A 20,705-nucleotide genomic window follows, 5' to 3' on the forward strand; every position below is an offset into this window, starting at 1 on the left:
GCCCTCTTAAATTAATCTATTGATTCCTTGTAATCCCAATAAAAATCCTGGCTGGCTTTTTTGGGGAGAAATTAACAGGCCAAATTTATATGGAAATGGAAAGAATCTAGACTAATCCAAATAATCTGGGAAAAGAACAAAATTGTGGGTCCCACACTATCTGATTTCAAGACTTAGACTTGAAGTCTAAGATATTCATCCATCAAGAATGTGTGGCTTTGGTATATGATAGACATACAGATCAATGGAACAGTATAAAGAATCCAGAAATAGGGCTTCCCCGGTGGCGCAGTGGTTGAGAGTCCGCATGCCGCTGCAGGGGACACGGGTTCGTGCCCCTGTCTGGGAAGATCCCACATGCCGTGGAGCGGCTGGGCCCGTGAGCCATGGCCGCTGAGCCTGCGCGTCCGGAGCCTGTGCTCCACAACGGGAGAGAGCACAACAGTGAGAGGCCCACGTACCGAAAAAAAAAAAAAAAAAAAAAAAAGAAAAAAAGAATCCAGAAATAGACCCAACATTTATGGTCAAGTAAAATGTGTAAATGACCAAAAAACATGTGAAAAAATGCTTAACAACATTACTAATCAGGGAAGTGAAGTTAAAAACCCCATGAGATACCATTTCAGATCATGAAAATGGCTAAGATTAAAGTAAGTGACTTAAACAAGTGTGGCAAGGATGTGGAACACTTGGAACTCTCATGCAATGCTGGTGAGAGTGCGAAATGGCACAACCAGTTTAGAAAACAATCTGACAGTTTCTTATAATGTTAAACATACATCTCTGTTATGACCAAGAAGCTTCATTTCTAAATATTTATTTAAGAGAAATAAAAACATATATCCATAAAAGACTTGTACATAAATATTCATAGTAACTTTTTTTGAGTAGCTCCAAATTGAAACAATCCAAATGTTTATCAGCATATAAATGGATGAATAAATTGTAGATAATTCACACAGCGGAATACCCTAGCAATAAAAAAAAACCTTTAAAAACTATTGATAAAAGCAACAGCATGATGGATATCAAAACATTATGTTTGGCAAAAAAAGTCAAATACAGCAGAGTGAGTTCTGTATGATTCCGTATGTATGATGTTCTGGAATAAGCAAAACTCACCCTCGGTGATAGGAACCTGAACTGTGGATGCCTTTGGGAGGGAATTAAGTAGAAAGGGGTATTGGAAATACTCTATATCCTCCTTGTGCTCAGATATTACAGGAACTGTTATGATAGGATCATGGTATCTATCCACTTAACTCATCACCTAAGTTCTAAAATTATTCTCCTAGAAGTCTACATACTTGAGTTATATTATCCACATTAGGCATAATAAAAAGACGTATTATTTTTTTTCTGATTTACATGTTTCTTTTTATACATTTTTATTGGAGTATAATTGCTTCACAATGCTGTGTTAGTTTCTGTTGTACAACAAAGTGAATCAGCCATATGTATACATATATCCCCATACCCCCTCCTCTTGAACCTCCCTCCCACCCTCCTTATCCCACCCCTCTAGGTTGTCGCAAAGCACTGAGCTGATCTCCCTATGCTATGCTGCTGCTTCCCACTAGCTATCTATTTTACAGTTGGTAGTGTATATATGTCGATGCTACTCTCACTTCACCCCTGCTTTACTCTTTCACTTTTACTTGCAGTGGCTACAAAACCTTGTTGTATAAAATCTGAATCAGCTTTCTTGGCCATCGACAAGTGCTTTCTTGGAAAGCTCCAGATGTTCTGATAAAAGTAGTCTTTATTATACTCATACAGACAAGGGTATGTTATTTCTTCTTCATGGTTGCTCTTCCAGGTGAAAGGAAAATGTTAGTATCCAAACAGCTGCCAAACTGTGGAATTTTCTTTGAAAGTCAGGAGTTAGTTTTCAGGAACTGACATGAATTAGAACTGCTGGGAAAAGACTTGATATTTGCTCCAGACCCCAGTTACATGTAGGCTGAGAGGTCCCAAGTCAGTCCTCTTCATGGCACTGGGATCTTCTGAGGACAAGAACAGCTTGGACAGAACAATGGATGGAGTGATTCTGTCTGATCAAGTATGGAGCTGGTGGATAATTAAGACTGATAAGCACACATTGATAGATGGATAAATGTATGTGTGGGCAATAAACTAATAGAGCATAGAGGAAGTTCAAGTAAGAATTTAAAGTTTGTTTTCTGTGTTCCCACTGCTGAACTGAGGTCTAGAAATATAAAATAATGTGTCTAGGGTCACACAGTGAATACTGGAACCCAATAACCTGCTTGACAGTGCCCTATTCTTTCTGAGACATTATCAGCTCTCATCTCATGCTTGGCCAAATCTTAGTTTCCAGAGGGAAGGGAAGAGGAGAAGAGTCATTCCGTGAACTTTTATTGAGGACCTCATTTGTCCTGGAAACTGTTTGGTGTTGGGCATATAGCAGTGGGTAATACATGAAACTTAAATCCATCAAGGTCAGTGGACATTAAACAAATGGTTACATGAATAATTCTTTAATAATTCTATATATGTCATGAAAGAGCAGTTCAGGGTTATAAGAGGATAAAACAGGAGGAACTAACCTTGTGTAGAATAATCAATCAGAGTTAGCCTGAACACTCTACAGTACATGAAAATCAACTAGGGAAAGATAGCTCCCGGCTGAGAGACTGGCATGTGTTTTGGGTGGGAGGGAAGGAACGTGGAACATATGAGGAGCAGAAAGGCCAGTGTGACCAGAGCTCATAAGCCAAGCCAGGGGAGCACGTTGTGACCCATGCTTCATGGGATTAGATATGAGGGGATAGCCAAACCATCATAGCCTTATGGCCCAATGTTAAGGAGGTCAGTTATGTTTTTAAGTGTAACAGGAAGCCACTGATGGGTATTAAGCAAATAACATAGCCTCACTTGTAGTTTGGCTGCAGTGTGGTGAATGGCTTATAGGGCATCAGGGGTTGAAGAAGACCAGTTGAGAGGCTCTTACAATTAGGCCAGGTAAGAACTGATGGTACTTGGATGAAGGTAGCATGAGTGGGATGGAGAAAGATAAATGGAAGAAATAGAGGCACTATCAGGTGGAACTGTTAAGCTCACAATATTAGCTCCAATTATTCTAATAATTCCTTGAGTCTGGTACCTGTGATAACGCCTATGTAGTCAAAATTATAACACAACTGATAAATACAGTTAAGTCTGCTCTACTTGGGTGCAGCCTCCCTGAGATGTATAGTGTTCCATTTTTGATTTTAAATGAGCATCCAGGTCATTTACAGCTAGCAAAACTGAACCCCCTGACAGATATTTCAAATATGTGACTAATGTTGCCAGTTTTCATCTCAACTGGCCTGGATATAAATTCAGTATTAATTTGAGCTTGTGGCAAATATATGTAATTTCCCTCCTCATTTTCCAATACCCTTTGAACACCTTACTATGTATGGGCTATTTTATAGACTTATGCGTCCTTTCTTCCCAAAGTAGAACCCAGAAAATCAGTCTCACAGTGTCTTTTACAGCTTGGGCTCTACCAATCAGAATTGCTCCAGAAAGAAGCAGTGGGAAGAGGGTCTCCTTGTAGAATACATTTTGCTGGCAAGGGTCGTGGCTCTCTTTTGCTGTTGGCTGAGGATGCAAGGGTGTGCTCCTGGCACAAATGTTGCGTTGGTGGAGTGGAGGCGGTGGTGGCAGCAGCTTCCTCACCAGGCCAGTTCTGTGGTGTGGTTTTGGGCATAGTTCCTCGATACTTAGCTTCAAACCTGGTTCTTTAGCTCTCCCAGCAGTTCCACCCAATAGCCTTTTAATAGCCTTTTAATAAACTCTTTAATAAGCTTAGTCAGCCAGAGTGAACTGGCTGAGATGATATAAAACTAGACGTTATTAATTACACAGTATGAAATTGTTCCCTGAAATGACATCATGAAATTGAAGTTCTCAGAAGTATGATTGAACAAGAAAAACAGGCCTGATCAAAGCTTCTGTTCATATTTGGCTTACATCAGGGTTATGACAAACATTTATCAACAAATAAGAGTAATGCATACTTCTATAATAGTCCAAAGAAAGTATTTCACAGGGTCATCATATAGATGAATTTCTGAACCTACCTGCTAAAAATCAAAATATAGCAAAATAAAAAGTGTACACATCTCTGAATTACTGATTGAATCTTTCCTGTGTGTGTGTGTGTGTGTGTGTGTGTGTGTGTGTGTGTGTATGTGTGTATGTGTATGGTGAGGAAGGTGCTGTGAAGTTTCCTGAGGAAGCCATGAGCAGGTGAGAGAGTGGCCCCAGTGGGAAAGATCCAAGGCATAAACACTTCTAGAAGCTAAGGAGAGAAGTCCAGGCACTCCCAGGTACAGGAAAGAAGCCCTCTGGAACATCTCAGACTCAGGACTTCTAACCTCTGCTAAAACACCTCTAGTGACAAGCTGTAACTGCTTTTTAAGGAAGCCACTCTCCTGGGAGAAGATCTGCTTTGAGAAATGTCTGTCTTGTACCAAACTGAAACCTGCCTCATATAACTTCTACTCACTCTCCCTATGTCTACCACTTGAACCTCATTAACAACTTGTGCATCCTCCTACAGTGCCTTTAGGCATCAATCTCTCTTGTCTTTCCCATCAAAACCTTCTCTTATTCAGGTTAAGCAATTCTGTTGCCTCTGCATTTCCACATATGACCCAGTCTGATGTCCTTTCTCTCCTCCCATGGAGACAATGTTGACAGAGTTGGAGTCAGACAGACTCTATATTATTTACTAGATGCATAACCAGGGGCAAGTTACTTAATCTCTGAGATAATTGCATTTATTATAAAGGCAATGCACTCCCAGTCCACATGACTTGATTCACATCTTGAGTCTACATTTTCTACTTGTGTAATTGATCTTAAATTATTTAATACCTAGCCATAAATCATTTAAAGGACCAGTTGTTAGTGACTGTGAAGATTAAATTATTTAACACAAGTAAAGACTTGGCTCAGAGAAAGTGCTCCAAAAATCATATCGTTGTTATTCCCAGAATGTGGTAGTTCCTAGGAGGCTAATGGTCATGACAGAGAGGTTTTAGTCCCTGAGACTGAAAAAGGAGGTGAGAGGACAGAGTGCCCTTTACATTCAAGCTTAAACTTTATAGTAATACAGTTTAAATGAGAAAGCATTAATTGAAATAGAAAAGGTATTCATAATTTCTTGCAGGTTTCTTAATCCTGGGGGAAGATGCTTTATCAGTAGTAGCAGCAGCAATACAAAGTGACTTGCCATACTTCTCTCCACATCCTCGAATCTGTCCACTCAAGACTTGAGCCCTGCCCTACCTTGCAGTCAGAAGAAGTGCTTCCATCAAAGTTTCAATTCTATCTCCACAAGTCCTCTTCCTCCTCCACTTCCTCCTTCTCTGTCTTCTTTTTTTTTAAAAAAATTATTTGTTTATTTGCTTGTTTGTATATTTAATTAATTATTTATTTATGGCTGTGCTGCACAGGCATGTGGGATCTTAGTTCCCTGACCAGGGATTGAAACCGTGCCCCCTGCATTGGAAGCACAGAATCTTGCTCACTGGACCGCCAGGGAAGCCCCTCCTTCTTTTTAACTGTCTGGATCTCCAGAGTCTCCTATGGTCCCTCCTTTGTCACTTCTTCATCTCTCTTCCCTGGCTGGGCACTCACTCCTCTTTGCATTAGTTTCTACCCTTCCTAGTCTCAAATTCCACTCTCCCACAAGAAACCATGCTGGGGATGGATGCCAAGTGAACAGGAGGATGGCCCTCTTAGGGAACAAAGTTTTATTGGAGAAAGCAGAGAAGGAGCCAGCTGGGTTGTCTCTGGACCAGCTGGTCGAGGAAGTGGAGAGTATGCAAAGGATGGATTTAGCCCTCTATGAAGGTGGGGGAAGGGACTTAATATGCATAACCTTTTATTGAGTTGTCCACACTTCAGGACAATTTTGTTCAAATGGGAAGAGATCTAGAGAAGGGAATTAAACCTATGTCCTGAAGATCTTTCCTATCCAGAAGCTGGAAGAACTGACACTGTCTTGACCATTGCAGATAAGATAAAGGCAGCGCTCTTTCAGGAAAGATCTTGAAAGTATGTTAATTCTGTTACTTATGGGAGATGCTCCCAAGAAAAATGATCAACTGCACTTTGGTTTGCTTTGCAATTACTACTGAGGATGTCACTTCTGCTAAGGTGGGCATTACTCCTGATGTGGGGCATGCTTCAGCTGGCTGTGAGGTGGGTGCAGAATTCAGGGTCCTTGGGTGTGGACAAGGCTCATGTATCTGGGGACCTTACTTTGTTACTGCTGCTGAAAGGATGTCTTTCTTGGATCTAAGTAAACCTATAAGATACAGGAGACAAAAATGTTCAGACATCACATCTTCCCAATTTTGAAGTAAAGTTCCTTTTACTACAGATGAGAATCCCTGATCTTTTCAGCCTTGAAGTCCTCTAGCCAGGAGTGCTGATGCAATCCCATACTGCAAAGTTAAAACCTGCTTGCCAAGTAATAGGATGTCTGGTGTCTTGAGACTGCAATCAGTGGCCCACACTAGACCAATGAGCAAGAGAAGGCTCCACAATGGCCCCAGAAATGCTGACATTTCATGTGTGTTAACTTTGTTCTCTTTCAACTCAACTATCTCTTGTTTATTTTGCATTCTTTTTGTTTGTGTTAGAAAACCTAGCTTCAGAGCTGTGAAGGAACTCCTCCAAAAGCAAACCACAGGCAAGTGAGAGGGGTTGCCAAATTATTTTTTTGCCTACACATCACCTTTCATCAGAATGGTGAATATTTTGAAAAAGATTTCATAAAAGGGATAGTTGAAGGAAAAAGGGTATTTAATGAGTTACTCTTCCTTTGCTATAGTCTACTTTGCCGTATTGTTTTCTTCCTAATATTAGACACTGAAATCCCCAGGGACAGACACTGTTCCTTTATTTTCAGCACCAACCCCAAGATCAGGCAAATGGTTGGTAGTCAGTACAAGTTTGTAAATAATGAAATAATATAGGAAATTTCAAAACATATAGTTTTATACAAATATACAAATAGTTAATTGACAGAATTTTCAACATTTCCTGTTCTTCTTTGAAAAGATTTCCTTAAACATATTTTTTCCTTCATCCTATGTATAAGCAAGCAACAGTCACAGTAAATCGAACAAAACAACTCCCCCCCAACAAATCTAGTTTTTCTGATATGCAATTTCAAATATTTATGCCTCCTTTCTTTTTTTCACCTTGTTGCATTGTCAAGAACTCCAGGAAGGCTGAGTAAAAATGATAATAATGGGCTCCTTGATCTCATTCCTGATCTCAGAGGGGAACTTTCAATATTTCACTATTAAGTATGATGTTTCCTGTAGATATTTTTGCAGACACTCCATTAGATTAGGGAAGAACCTTTTATTCCTAATTAGTGAAGCATATTTATCAGAAATAAAAGCTGAATTTTATCAAAAACTTTTAATATTAATCAAGACAGTTATGTATTTAAAACAATTATGATTACTTGCCTCCTGAATTGAAAACTGTCCCACTGTTTTTCATTCTCTGGAAGAATTTGCATAGAATTGGTCTCATTACTTCCTTAAAAATTTGGAACTCTAAGATACTAGTCAAATTCTAGTTCTCAACCTGTGTGGTGGATATATGGGTGCTCACTTTGTTATTTTAAAAAAAGGATGCATATACTTTTCTCCTATATGTATTCATATACTTTTCTAAATTATGATACATTTTTTTATAATACAACTTTTAAATGAAAAATTTTGGAAGAATTCACAGTGAAGACTACTGGGTCAGTATTCTTTGTGGAAAAGTTTTTAATAGCTGATTCATCTACTTTATGGAACTATTCAGCTTTTAAATTTATTTTTGTATTAGTTCTTGTAAGTTGTATTTTTATGGTTTGTCTAATTCAATTTTAAAATTTATTTGCTTAAAGTTATTCATAATGTTCTATTATTATTTTTTGAATGCCTCTAGGATCTGTAGTGATACCACTTTTTCCATTCCTAATATTGGTTATTTATTTTTCTCCTTTTATTTCTTGGCCAGTTGTCTAGGAAATTATTGTTACTAATACATTTTAAAACCATCTTTTGGCTTTGTTCATTTTTCTGTTTGTTTTATATTTTGCTTATTTCTATTCTTTATTATTTTCTTCTACTTTCTTTAAGTTAAATTTGTTCTATTTCTAGTTTCTTGAGATGGAAGTTTAAATAATTGATTTTCAGTTTTTTTCTTTTCTATTATATGTACTTGGGACTCTAAATTTCTCTCTCAATAGCACTGCATCAAATGAGTGTTGATATGTCACATTTTGATTATAATTCACTTAAAATATTTTATAATTCTCATAGGAATTTGATATGACCCATGGGTTATTTTGAATTATATTATTTAATTTCTAATTAGTTTGTGATTTTCTAATTACCCATCTGTTATAAATTTACAGCTTTATTCCAATGTAGTTGAAGCATACATTCTGTATAATTTTAATCCTTTAAAATTTGTTGAGACATATTATGACAAGCATGTGATCTGTTTTGGTAAATATTCCATAGGTATATTTTATTTGGTATGATATTCTATATATTACAATAAGGTCAAGTTTGTTAATTGCAATAGGGAGAAATTCTCTTTCCTTATTGATTTTTTTGTCTGCTTGTTGTATTAACTTTTGGAACTGGAATGTGATTTTGATTTGCCTCTATTTTTGTTCTGTCAATATTTTCTTTATGCATTTTGAAACCATGTTCTGAGATACATCCAGATTTAGAATTACTAAACCTTCTTGTTGCATTGATCATTTCATTCTTACGAAATGCCATTTTTTATCTTTAGAAAGGCTTCTTGACTTAAATTTTACTTAAATTTTACTCTGTTTGGTATTAGTATAGCTACACCAGGTTTCTTATGGCTATTTCTTACAAACTCTATCTTTTCCGTACTTTTACATTCAACTTTTCTGCTCCTTTTAATTTGGTGTGTCTCTTATAACAACATATAGTTTAAAGAAATCCAGTGTGACAATCTTGGTGTAATATTGGTGTATTTAGCCTAATAACATTTAATTAATTACTAATATCTACCATCTTACTACATGTTTTATGTTCATTTTCTCTTGCCCTTTTTTGAATTAATATTTCTTTATATTTTATTTTCCTTTGATTAATTTCTTAGTTTTATATTCTTTTAGTGTTACTGTAGATAATGAATATTTAGCTTATTAGAGTATAATGCAAATTTTCATATTATTACTCTTAACATTCCCTTGAATACTTAACTTTTTATCACCTCACCTCATGCAGCTTTAGATTTTGCCAAATATTTTCTGAACAATCAGCCATGTGTCACACTATCCCAGTGAGATGATCAAAAGCTTCTCTGTCTCTCAAAAGCTGAATGTCTGGGAAAGCTCAGAATATCAGTCTCTTGTTTTTTGTCAGAACTTGTAAATGCTCCCAGAGAAAAAGCAGCAGCTGCAAAAGTCAGCTCTTCTTTCTAAGATTTTCTCCTCTTTATGATATTAGTCTCTCCAGTCTTCATTTCTCTAGGAACTCTCTGAATTCTTTAAACAACTGGCTTTAAAATTATAACAAATTTTTCTATTTGTTCCTGGTGAGAGTGTTGTTTGCCGTAAGCCACTCCATTCTACTAAGAATACTATGAAATTAAATTTTAATTAATTAAGTCAATGTGAAATGTGTTTCTGTTACTTGTGCTTAATAATCTCCTTAATGATACATGTGAGCCAAGACCTGAGTGATGAGAAGCATCATTCAGGGAAGAATATTCCAGGCAGAAGGCAATGCAAAGAGAAAGAGCTTGTTCTATTGGAGAAGTGGAAATGAGGCATTGTGGTGGAATATAATGAGTGGTATGTATGGGTTGGGGGAAGACAAGAGATGGAAGAAGAGGTAGGGACAGATTATGTAGAGCCTTTTAAATCATTGAAATGGTATCCTCTAAATTACATTTAAAGAGATTATCATGGATTCTGAATAAAGATTAAATTATTTGGAGGCAGACATGGAAGCTGCAGAACTACTCTGGAGGCTATTTCATTAGTTCAAGTTAGAGATGATGGTGGCTTGCCTTAGGGTTTTGACAGTGAAAATGGAGGAAAGTAGACAAAATAGAGTCATATTTCAGAGTATTTGCTTCCAATCCATGTTCTAAAGAACGTAAGATTTTTCAGAGATATTCACAGGCTAATAGAACAGGTCTACATCTCCCTTCTATGAATTTCAAACAGAGTAGCCCAAGTTTACTCTTTTGTATGTTGCAGTTCTATGTAAGATTTTAGTTAAGACAATATTCTGTAAAAAAAAAAAAGAAAAGAAAAAAAAAAGGAAAACCCCAGTAATGGAGGTAGAACCTATGGACTTGTTGTTGATTATATGGTAGGGAGTAAAAAAAGTCTGAAATCCATGACACATACTGTTTTTGGCCTTAAGAGATGGATAGATTGTAGTATCAAATTATTATTCCTCTTTTTCCACTTTGCAAGTGAGATACACCAGAACCAGAAAGAGAAAAACCCTCTTCTAATGTCCCTCCAGTGCCTTCTACTGACAAAGCTTAACACCTAACAACTGGAAAAAGAGGAATATTTATAAAGCCCAGATCCCTTATCACAGTACAGGCAAAGAAGGCTGGCTTTGGAGAAGAGAGACAGTAAATTGATAACTGGTACAGGTCTTTGGGAGGGTAGGGCTCAGGAATGTAAGGATGGCAAAATTTGGGTTTCAGGAAGTGTAGAGTCTGGAATTGTTGGGAAAGCAATGGGGAGAGGGTTATGTAGAGGGCAGAGTTATGAGGTTTGGTGAAGACAAGGATCAGGAATGTGTGTTTTGCATAGATCAAGGGTTTGTAAGAGACTGGGTTGAAAGGTGTGTGGAAGCCAAAAATCTGATTATGGGAGACAGGGTTCAGAAATGTGGAGACAGTAGGGTTTGGGGTTGTAGGGTGAAAAGCTGTGATATTAAAGATGGGCGTAGTTTATTTAATATTTCTCTATTGAGAGTTATGTGTGTGTGGTGAGGGGAATATGGGTTCTTGAAAATGGGCAGTCGTATGACTGCTTTTTTATTGCAGAAGTGACACTAGGTCAATTTCCCTCTTCTTTCTTTTGATGTCTTGAGACATAGTGCAAGAATCTGGCCACTCTCCTGAAGAGACCTTGAAATTACCTGGGGAAGGAGAGGAGCGGAACTGAGTCTAGCCTTACATCGTCCCTGTCAAGGCATCAGGCAGGGTGAATGTGGATGAATCTATCTTGAACCTTCCAGAGCAGATCAGCTACCAGGTGAATACCACCAAGTAGTCCCAGTTAATGCCAGATGGAGCAAAAGGATTACTCAATCAAGCATTATCTGATTATCTGGTTCATAAAACTGTGAAATCTTTATCATAATTTAATCACAAACATCTTTATCTACTAGGAGATGAGAGGGGTGAAAAAAAGACATGCTGCCCAGATTTCCATTAAAAAAATGATTTTCTGTTCCAGCTCTTGGGAGCCATCATCATCTTCAAGGTTGGCTTCAGCTTCAGAGAGCTGTGTCTTTCAAGAGCACACCAGTGTAGGGTGGGCCACATTCAATGATTTCTCAGGGGGTAGATAGAGCAATTTCATTTCTTTTTATGACTGAGTAATATTCCATTGTATATATGTACCACATCTTCTTTATCCACTCATCTGTCGATGGACACTTAGGATGTTTCCATGTCTTGGCTATTGTAAATAGAGCTGCAATGAACATTGTGGTACATGACTCTTTTTTCTTTTTAACATCTTTATTGGAGTATAATTGCTTTACAATGGTGTGTAGTTTCTGCCTTATAACAAAGTGAATCAGTTATACATATATATATGTTCCCATATCTCTTCCCTCTTGCATCTCCCTCCCTCCCACCCTCCCTATCCCACCCCTCTAGGTGGTCACAAACCACCTAGCTGATCTCCCTGTGCTATGTGGCTGCTTCCCACTAGCTATTTAGTTTACGTTTGGTAGTGCATATATGTCCATGCCACTCTCTCACTTTGTCACAGCTTACCCTTCCCCCTCCCCATATCCTCAAGTCCATGCACTAGTAGGTCTGTGTGTGCCTTTATTCCCGTCTTACTCCTAGGTACTTCATTACCTTTTTAATTTCTTCTTAGATTCCATTTATATGTGTTAGCATACGGTATGTGTTTTTCACTTTCTGACTTACTTCACTCTGTATGACAGACTCTAAGTCCATCCATCACACTACAAATAACTCAATTTCGTTTCCTTTTATGGCTGAGTAATATTCCATTGTATATATGTGCCACATCTTCTTTATCCATTCACCTGTTGATGGACACTTAGCTTGCTTCCATGTACTGGCTATTGTAAATAGAGCTGCAATGAACATTTTGGTACATGACTCTTTTTGAATTATGGTTTTCTCAGGGTATATGCCCAGTAGTGGGATTGCTGGGTCGTATGGTAGTTCTATTTTTAGTTTTTTAAGGAACCTCCATACTGTTCTCCATAGTGGTTATATCAATTCACATTCCCACCAAGAGTGCATGAGGGTTCCCTTTTCTCCACACCCTCTCCAGGATTTACTATTTGTAGATTTTTTGATGATGGCCATTCTGACTGGTGTGAGGTGATACCTTATTGTAGTTTTGATTTGCATTTCTGTAATGATTAGTGATGTTGAGCATCCTTTGATGTGTTTGTTGGTAATCTGTATATCTTCTTTGGAGAAATGTCTATTTAGGTCTTTTGCCCATTTTTGGAGTGGGTTGTTTGTTTTTTTGATACTGAGCTGCTTGTAAATTTTGGAGATTAATCCTTTGTCAGTTGCTTTATTGGCAAATATTTCCTCTCATTCTGAGGGTGGTCTTTTCATTTCTTTAATGGTTTCCTTTGCTGTGCAAAAGCTTTTCTATTTCATAAGGTCCCATTTGTTTATATGTTTTTATTTCCATTTCTCTAGAAGGTGGGTCAAAAAAAATTTTGCAGTGATTTTTATCATAGAGTGTTCTGCCTATGGTTTCCTCAAAGAGTTTTTTAGTGTCAGGCTTACATTTAGGTCTTTAATCCATTTTGAATTTATTTTTGTGTGTGGTGTTAGGGAGTTTTCTAATTTAATTCTTTTACATGTAGCTGTCCAGGTTTCCCAGCACCACTTATTGAAGAAGCTGTCTTTTCTCCATTGTATATTCTTGCCTCCTTTATCAAAGATAAGGTGACTGTATGTGTGGGGGTTTATCTGTGGGCTTTCTATCATGTTCCATTGATATTTATTTCTGTTTTGTGCCAGTCCATACTGTGCTGATTACTGCAGCTTTGTAGTATAGTCTGAAATCAGGGGGGCTGATTCCTCCAGCTCCGTTTTTCTTTCTCAGTATTGCTTTGGCTATACGGGGTCTTTTATGTTTCCAAAAATATTGTCAAATATTTTGTTCTAGTTCTGTGAAAAATACCATTGGTAATTTGATAGAGATTGCATTGAATCTGTTGACTGCTTTGGGTAGTATAGTAATTTTCACAAGTTGATTTTTCCAATCCAAGAACATGGTATATCTCTCCATCTGTTTGTATCATCTTTAATTTCTTTCATCACTGTCTTATAGTTTCCTGCATGCAGGTCTTTTGGCTCCTTAGGTAGGTTTATTCCTAGGTATTTTATTCATTTTGTTGCAGTGGTAAATGGGAATGTTTCCTAAATTTCTCTTTCAGATATTTCATCATCAGTGTATAGGAATGCAAGAGATTTCTGTGCATTAATTTTGTATCCTGCTACTTTACCAAATTCATTGATTAGCCTTAGTAGTTTTCTGATAGCATATTTAGGATTCTCTACGTATAGTGTCCTGTCATCTGCAAATGGTAACAGTTTTACTTCTTCTTTTCTGGTTTGAAATCCTTTATTTCTTTTTCTTCTCTGATTGCTGTGGCTAAAACTTCCAAGTCTATGTTGAATAATTGTGGTGAGAGTGGGCAACCTTGTCTCGTTCCTGATCTTAGTGGAAATAGTTTTATTTTTTCACCATTGAGGACGATGTTGGCTGTGGGATTGTTATATGTGCCCTTTATTATGTTGAGGAAAGTTCCCTCTCTGCCTAATTTCTGAAGGATTTTTATCATAATGGGTGTTGAATTTTATCAAAAGCTTTTTCTGCATCTATTGAGATGATCATATGGTTTTTCTCCTTCAATTTGATAATATGTTGTATCACATTGATTGATTTGAGTATATTGAAGAATCCATACATTCCTGAGATAAAACCCACTTGATCATGGTGTATGACCCTTTTAATGTGCTGTTGGATTCTGTTTGCTAGTAGTTCATTGAGGTTTTTTCCATCGATGTTCATCAGTGATATTGGGCTGTAGTTTTCTTTATTTGTGACATCTTTGTCTGGTTTTGGTGTCAGGGTGATGCTGGCCTCGTAGACTGAGTTTGGGAGTGTTTCTGCCTCTGCTATATTTTGGCAGAGTTTGAGAAGTATAGGTGTTACCTCTCCTCTAAATGTTTGATAGAATTCACCTGTGAATCCATGTGGTCCTGAGCTTTTGTTTGTTGGAAGATTTTTAATCACAGTTTCAATTTCAATGCTGGTGATTGATCTGTTTATGTTTTCTATTTCTTCCTTGATAAGTCATGGAAGTTTGTGCTTTTCTGAGAATTTGTCCATTTTTTCCAGGCTTTCCATTTTATTGGCCCATAGTTCCTTGTAGTAATCTCTCACGATCCTTTGTATTTCTGCCGTGTAGGTGTTACTTCTCCTTTTTCATTTCTAATTCTACTGATTTGAGTCTTCTCCCTTTTTCTCGTGATGAGTCTGGCTAATGGTTTATCAATTTTCTTTATTTTCTCAAAGAACCAGCTTTTAGTTTTATTGACCTTTGCTATTGTTTCCTTCATTTCTTTTTCATTTATTTCTGTTGTGATCTTTATGATTTCTTTCCTTCTGCTAACTTTGGAGTTTTCTTAATTCTTATTTCTCCAATTCCTTTAGGTTAATGTTAGGTTGTTTATTTGAGATGTTTCTTGTTACTTGAGGTAGGATTATCTTGCTATATACTTCCCTCTTAGAACTGGTATGCTGCATCCCATAGATTTTGGGTCATTGTGTTTTCATTGCCATTGTGTTTCTATGTATTTTTTGATTTCCTCTTTGATTTCTTCAGTGATCTTTTGGATATTTAGCAGCGTATTGTTTAGCCTCCACTTGTCTGTATTTTTACAGATTTTTTCCTGTAACTGATATTTAGTCTCATAGCATTGTGGTCAGAAAAATATTCCTGATACGACTTCAATTTTCTTAAACTTATCAATACTTGATTTGTGACCCAAGATATGATCTATCCTGGAGAACATTCCATGAGCACTTGAGAAAAATGTGTATTCTGTTGTTTTTGGATGGAATGTCCTATAAATATCAATTAAGTGTATCTTGTTTAATGTATCATTTAAAGCTTGTGTTTCTTTATTTTCATTTTGGTTGATCTGTCAATTGGTGAAAGTGGGGTGTTAAAGGGGCCTAATATTATTTTGTTACTGTCGATTTCCCCGTTTATGGCTGTTAGCATTTGCCTTATGTATTGAGGTGCTCCTTTGTTGGGTGCATAAATATTTACAATTGTTATATCTTCTTCCTGGATCGATCCCTTGATTATTATGAAGTGTCCTTCTGTGTGTCTTGTAATAGTCTTTATTTTACAGTTTATTTTGTGTGACATGAGAATTGCTACTCCAGCTTTTTGACTTCCATTTGCATGGAATATCTTTTTCCATCCCCTTTCTTTCAGTCTGTATGTGTCCCTAGGTCTGAAGTGGGTCTCTTGTAGACTGCATATATATGGGTCTTGTGTTCGTATCTATTCTGCCAGTCTATATCTTTTGGTGAGATCATTTATTCCATTTACATTTAAGGTAATTATTGACATGTATGTTCCTATTACCATTTTCTTCGTTGTTTTGGGTTTGTTATTGTAGGTCTTTTCCTTCTCTTGTGTTTCCTAACTAGAGAAGTTCCATTAGCATTTGTTGTAAAGCTGGTATGGTGGTGCGGAATTCTCTTAGCTTTTGCTTGTCTGTAAGGATTTTAATTTCTCCATCAAATCTGAATGAGATGCTTGCTGAGTAGAGTAATCTTGGTTGTATGTTTTTCCCTTTCATCACTTTGTATATGTCCTGCCACTCCCTTCTGGCCTTCAGAGTTTCTGCTGAAAGATCAGCTGTTAGCCTTATGGGGATTCCCTTTTATGTTATTTGTTGTTTTTCCCTTGATACTTTTAATATTTTATTGTATTTAATTTTTGAGAATTTGATTAATATGTGTCTTGGTGTGTTTCTCCTTGGATTTATACTGTATGGGACTCTCTGTGCTTCCTGGACTTGATTGACTATTTCCTTTCCCATATTAGGGAAGTTTTCAAGTATAATCTCTCAAATATTTTCTCAGTCCCTTTCTTTTTCTCTTCTTCTTCTGGGACCCCTATAATTCTAAAGTTGGTGCATTTAATGTTGTCCCAGAGGTTTGAGACTGTCCTCAATTCTTTTCATTCCTGTTTTCCTTATTCTAGTCTGTGGTAGTTATTTCCCCTATTTTATCTTCCAGGTCACTTATCCATTCTTGTGCTTCAGTTATTCTGCTATTGATTCCTTCTAAAGAATTTTAAATTTCATTTATTGTGTTGTTTATCATTGTTTATTTGCTCTTTATTTCTTCTAGCTCCTTCTTAAACGTTTCTTGTATATTTTCCATTATATTTCCACGATTTTGGAACATTTTTACTCTCATTGTTCTGAATTCTTTTTCACATAGACTGCCTATTTCCTTCTCATTTGTTTGGTCTGGTGGGTTTTTACCTTACTCCTTCATCTAATGTGTATTTCTCTGTCTTCTCATTTTGCTTAACTTATTGTATTTGGGGTCTCTTTTTCACAGGCTGCAGGGTAATAGTTCCATTGTTTTTGGTGTCTGCCTCCAGTGGGTAAGGTTTGTTCAGTTGGCTGTGTAGGCTTCCTGGTGGAGGAGACTGGTGCCTGTGTTCTGGTGGATGATGCTGGATCTTGTCTTTCTTGTCAGCAGGACTGCATCCAGTGGTGTGTTTTGGTGTATCTCTGACCTTATTATGATTTTAGGCAGCCTGTATGATAATGGGTGGTTTTGTGTTCCTGTCTTGCTAGTTGTTTGGCAAAGGGTGTCCAGCACTGGAGCTTGCTGGTCGTTGAGTGGAGCTGGGTTTTAGCGTTAAGATGGAGTTCTCTGAGAGAGCTTTTGCCATTTGATATTATGTGGAGCTTGGAGTGTCTCTTGGATAAATGTCCTGAGCTGTCTCTCTCACTTCTGAGGCACAGGCCTGACACCTGGTTGGAACACCAAGACCTTGTCAGCTGCATGGATCAGAAGAAAAGGGTGAAAAAATAAAATAAAATAAAGTTATTAAAATAAAAAAATTGTAAAGTAAAAATATAAAAGAGAAAAAGATAGAAAGGAAGAAGAGAGCAACAAAAACAGAACACAAATCCACCAATGATAATAAGTGCTAAAAACTATACTAGGAAAACTAAAACAAAACAAAAGAAGAAAAACGGACCAACAGAACTTTAGGACAAATGGTAAAAGCAAAGCTACACAGACAAAATCTCACTAAGAAGCATACGCTTACACACTCACAATAAGAGAAAAAGGGAAAAATCTATATAGAAAAAGAAAAAAAGGAAGAGAGCAATGAAATCCATAAAAAATCTACTAATGATAATAAACTCTAAATACTAAAGTATGATAAACATAAAACCAGAAACAGATTAGATGCAGAAAGCAAACTCCAAGTTTACAGTTGCTCCCAACGTCCACCACCTCAATTTTGGGATGATTCATTGTTCATTCAGGTATTCCAGAGATGCAGGGTACCTCAAGTTGATTGTGGAGATTTAATCCTCTTTTCCTGAGGCTGCTGGGAGAAATTTCACTTTCTGTTTTTTGTTCGCACAGCTCCTGGGCTTCAGCTTTGGATTTGGCCACACCTCTGCCTGTAGGTCTCCTGAGGGCGTCTTTTCTTCACTCAGAGAGGACAGTGTTAAAGTAGCAGCTGATTAGGGAGCTCTGGCTCACTCAGGCCGGGGTTGGGGAAGGGTACAGAATGCAGGGTGAGCCTATGGCTGCAGAGACCAACGTAACATTGCCACAGCCTGAGGTGCACCATGTTTTCTCCCGGGGAAGTTGTCCCTGGATCACGGGACCCAGGCAGAGGCAGGCTGCACAGGCTCTTGGGACGAGAGGTGTGGATAGTGACCTTTACTTGCACACAGGCTTCTTGGTGGTTGCAGCAACAGCCTTAGCATTTCATGCCCATCTCTGGTTTCTGCCCTAATAGCCACAGCTCACGCTTGTCTCTGGAGCTCATTTAGGCAGTGCTCTAAATCGCTCCTCCTCGTGAACCATGAAACAATGGTGTCTTGCCTCTTAGGCTGAGCCAGACATTTTACCGGACTCCCTCCTGGCTAGCTGTGGTGCAGTAGCCTCCTTCAGGCTGTGTTCACACAGCCAACCCCAGTCCTCTCCCTGGGATCTGACCTCTGAAGCCAGAGCCTCAGCTCCAACCCCCCACCCGCCCAGGAGAGTGAGCAGACAAGCCTCTCAGGCTGGTGAGTGCTGGTCAACACTGATCATCTGTGCGGGAATCTCTCCGCTTTGCCCTCTGTCGCTGTGCTCTCCTCCATGGCTCTGAAGCTTCCCACCCTGCCGTGCAAGTCCCCGTCTCCACCAGTGAAGGGGCTTCCTAGCGTGTGGAAAATTTTCCTCCTTTACAGCTCCCTCCTCAAAGTGCAGGTCCTGTCTCTAGTCGTTTGTCTCCTTTTTTTTTCTCTTTCCTTTTGCCTTACCCAGGTATGTGGGGGAGTTTCTTACCTTTTCGGAAGCCTGAGGTCTTCTGCCAGCATTCAGTAGGTGTTCTGTAGGTGTTGTTCCACACGTACATGTATTTTTGATGTATCTGTGGGGAGGAAGGTGATCTCCACGTCTTACTCCTCTGCCTTCTTGAAGGTCAGTTATCTGTTTTATACATATTAGTGTATATATGTCAATCCCCCTCTGAAATTGGGTTTCTCTTTACAATTAGAAGAAGGGTTGCCACTCCAAGCTTGGAGGTGTGTCTAGGATACCTGTAGGCAAAGCCTGGGTTTCCTTCACGCTCCTGAACTATGTATTATCAAGTGCTTAACTGAACCCAGAGTAACTCACTCTGCAAAGCACAGCAGACATCATTTTATACTGGGAAGTTTTCAAGGCAGACACTATTCTTTCAACTGTCTAGCCATGATAATAGCAGAGCAATGCTTCCTTGGCTTATCTGATTGTAAGCAGGTACTCCTTGCAATATCCTTTCTTAGAAAAATTGGCAGCAAGATATTATCTTGAGGTTTTTAAAATGTAGACTACTTTAGCCAACAAAATAGACTCCAGATTACTGATAAGCATCTTCATATATGGAACAATCTAATTTAAGCCAAGTGAATTTGAGAGAATGCATGTCAAAGATTAAAAAAAATTTGTAGGGTTAGTAATGAGCCAGATACCATCTACAGGGGCATCTCTTTGTGTCTCTTTACAGAAATATGCCATTACTGTGTGGGTGAATATCTATATACAGAGACATACATCCAGTTCATTTTAGAGGAAGTTCAAATGTTTTAGATACAACTAAGAAAGGGTTGGGAGGGTTTTTCATAAACACAATATTATACTCACCACCCATGAATATTATTCTGTACATCCTGATTCTTGAAGAAGTGTCAAAGTGCAGATTTTCTTAGTCAAAGTAACCAGAAATCTTTGTATGCAGCCAATACTCTTGTCATACCTGGTTCCTAACAGAGACTTAAAGGCTATATAGGAGCTGCTGGCAGTCTTAAAGTGCTTGTAACAGATTTTTCCATAATGTGATAGGAAGTGAAACAGTTATCAAGGACAGTCAGGCTGAAACTTGCTTGCTAACTATAAGTGAAATATGAGATCGATAGACCCACACTGAAAATTTATTAAAAAGAAAGTGAATTAGGCACTATCACATACTATTGGTGGGAGTGTCATTTGATCAAAACATTTTGGAAATGAATGCCATACATTTTAAATATATTGATAGTTTTGTTTTTGACTCAATAATCCCATTTCTTAATTTGCACATTATTTAAATACTCTGAAATGATAAAGACTTAAACAGAAAAGGAATGTTACAGTTTTGTATTCATTTCCTACTGCTGCTGTAACAAGTTACTATAAACTCATCAGCTTAAAGCAAAAGAAATTATATTAGGCATTTTGTTGAGTTTTTGTAGCAAAAATTTGAGGCGGGTATTTTTTTATCTCTAATTTACAGCTGTGTAGGTAAACTGATCTTCAAGGAGGGTGGGAAATATTTGATGTCACACAGTACTGTTGCCTATAGATTTCTACATAGCCAAGGCACTCAAGTTTTCCCCTGGAGGGCGTAGTGCATAATATTAGCTGAAGTGTTACTGTGGTTCAGCAAATTATACTAATAAATTATCACAGGGTTCTCTGTCAGCCATATTTTATTTATTTAGGGAAAAATACCCATGAATTGAATGGTGGGATCAATGACTCCTGGAGTTTCATTCCCTGAGTGTACTAAGAATATCTGAAAATGCACTAAATGTCATTTCAAAAGACAGGGCCTGATAGAGTC

This window comes from Tursiops truncatus, chromosome 1 (assembly GCF_011762595.2).
Source record: "Tursiops truncatus isolate mTurTru1 chromosome 1, mTurTru1.mat.Y, whole genome shotgun sequence".
In the NCBI taxonomy this organism is placed as follows: Eukaryota; Metazoa; Chordata; class Mammalia; order Artiodactyla; family Delphinidae; genus Tursiops; species Tursiops truncatus.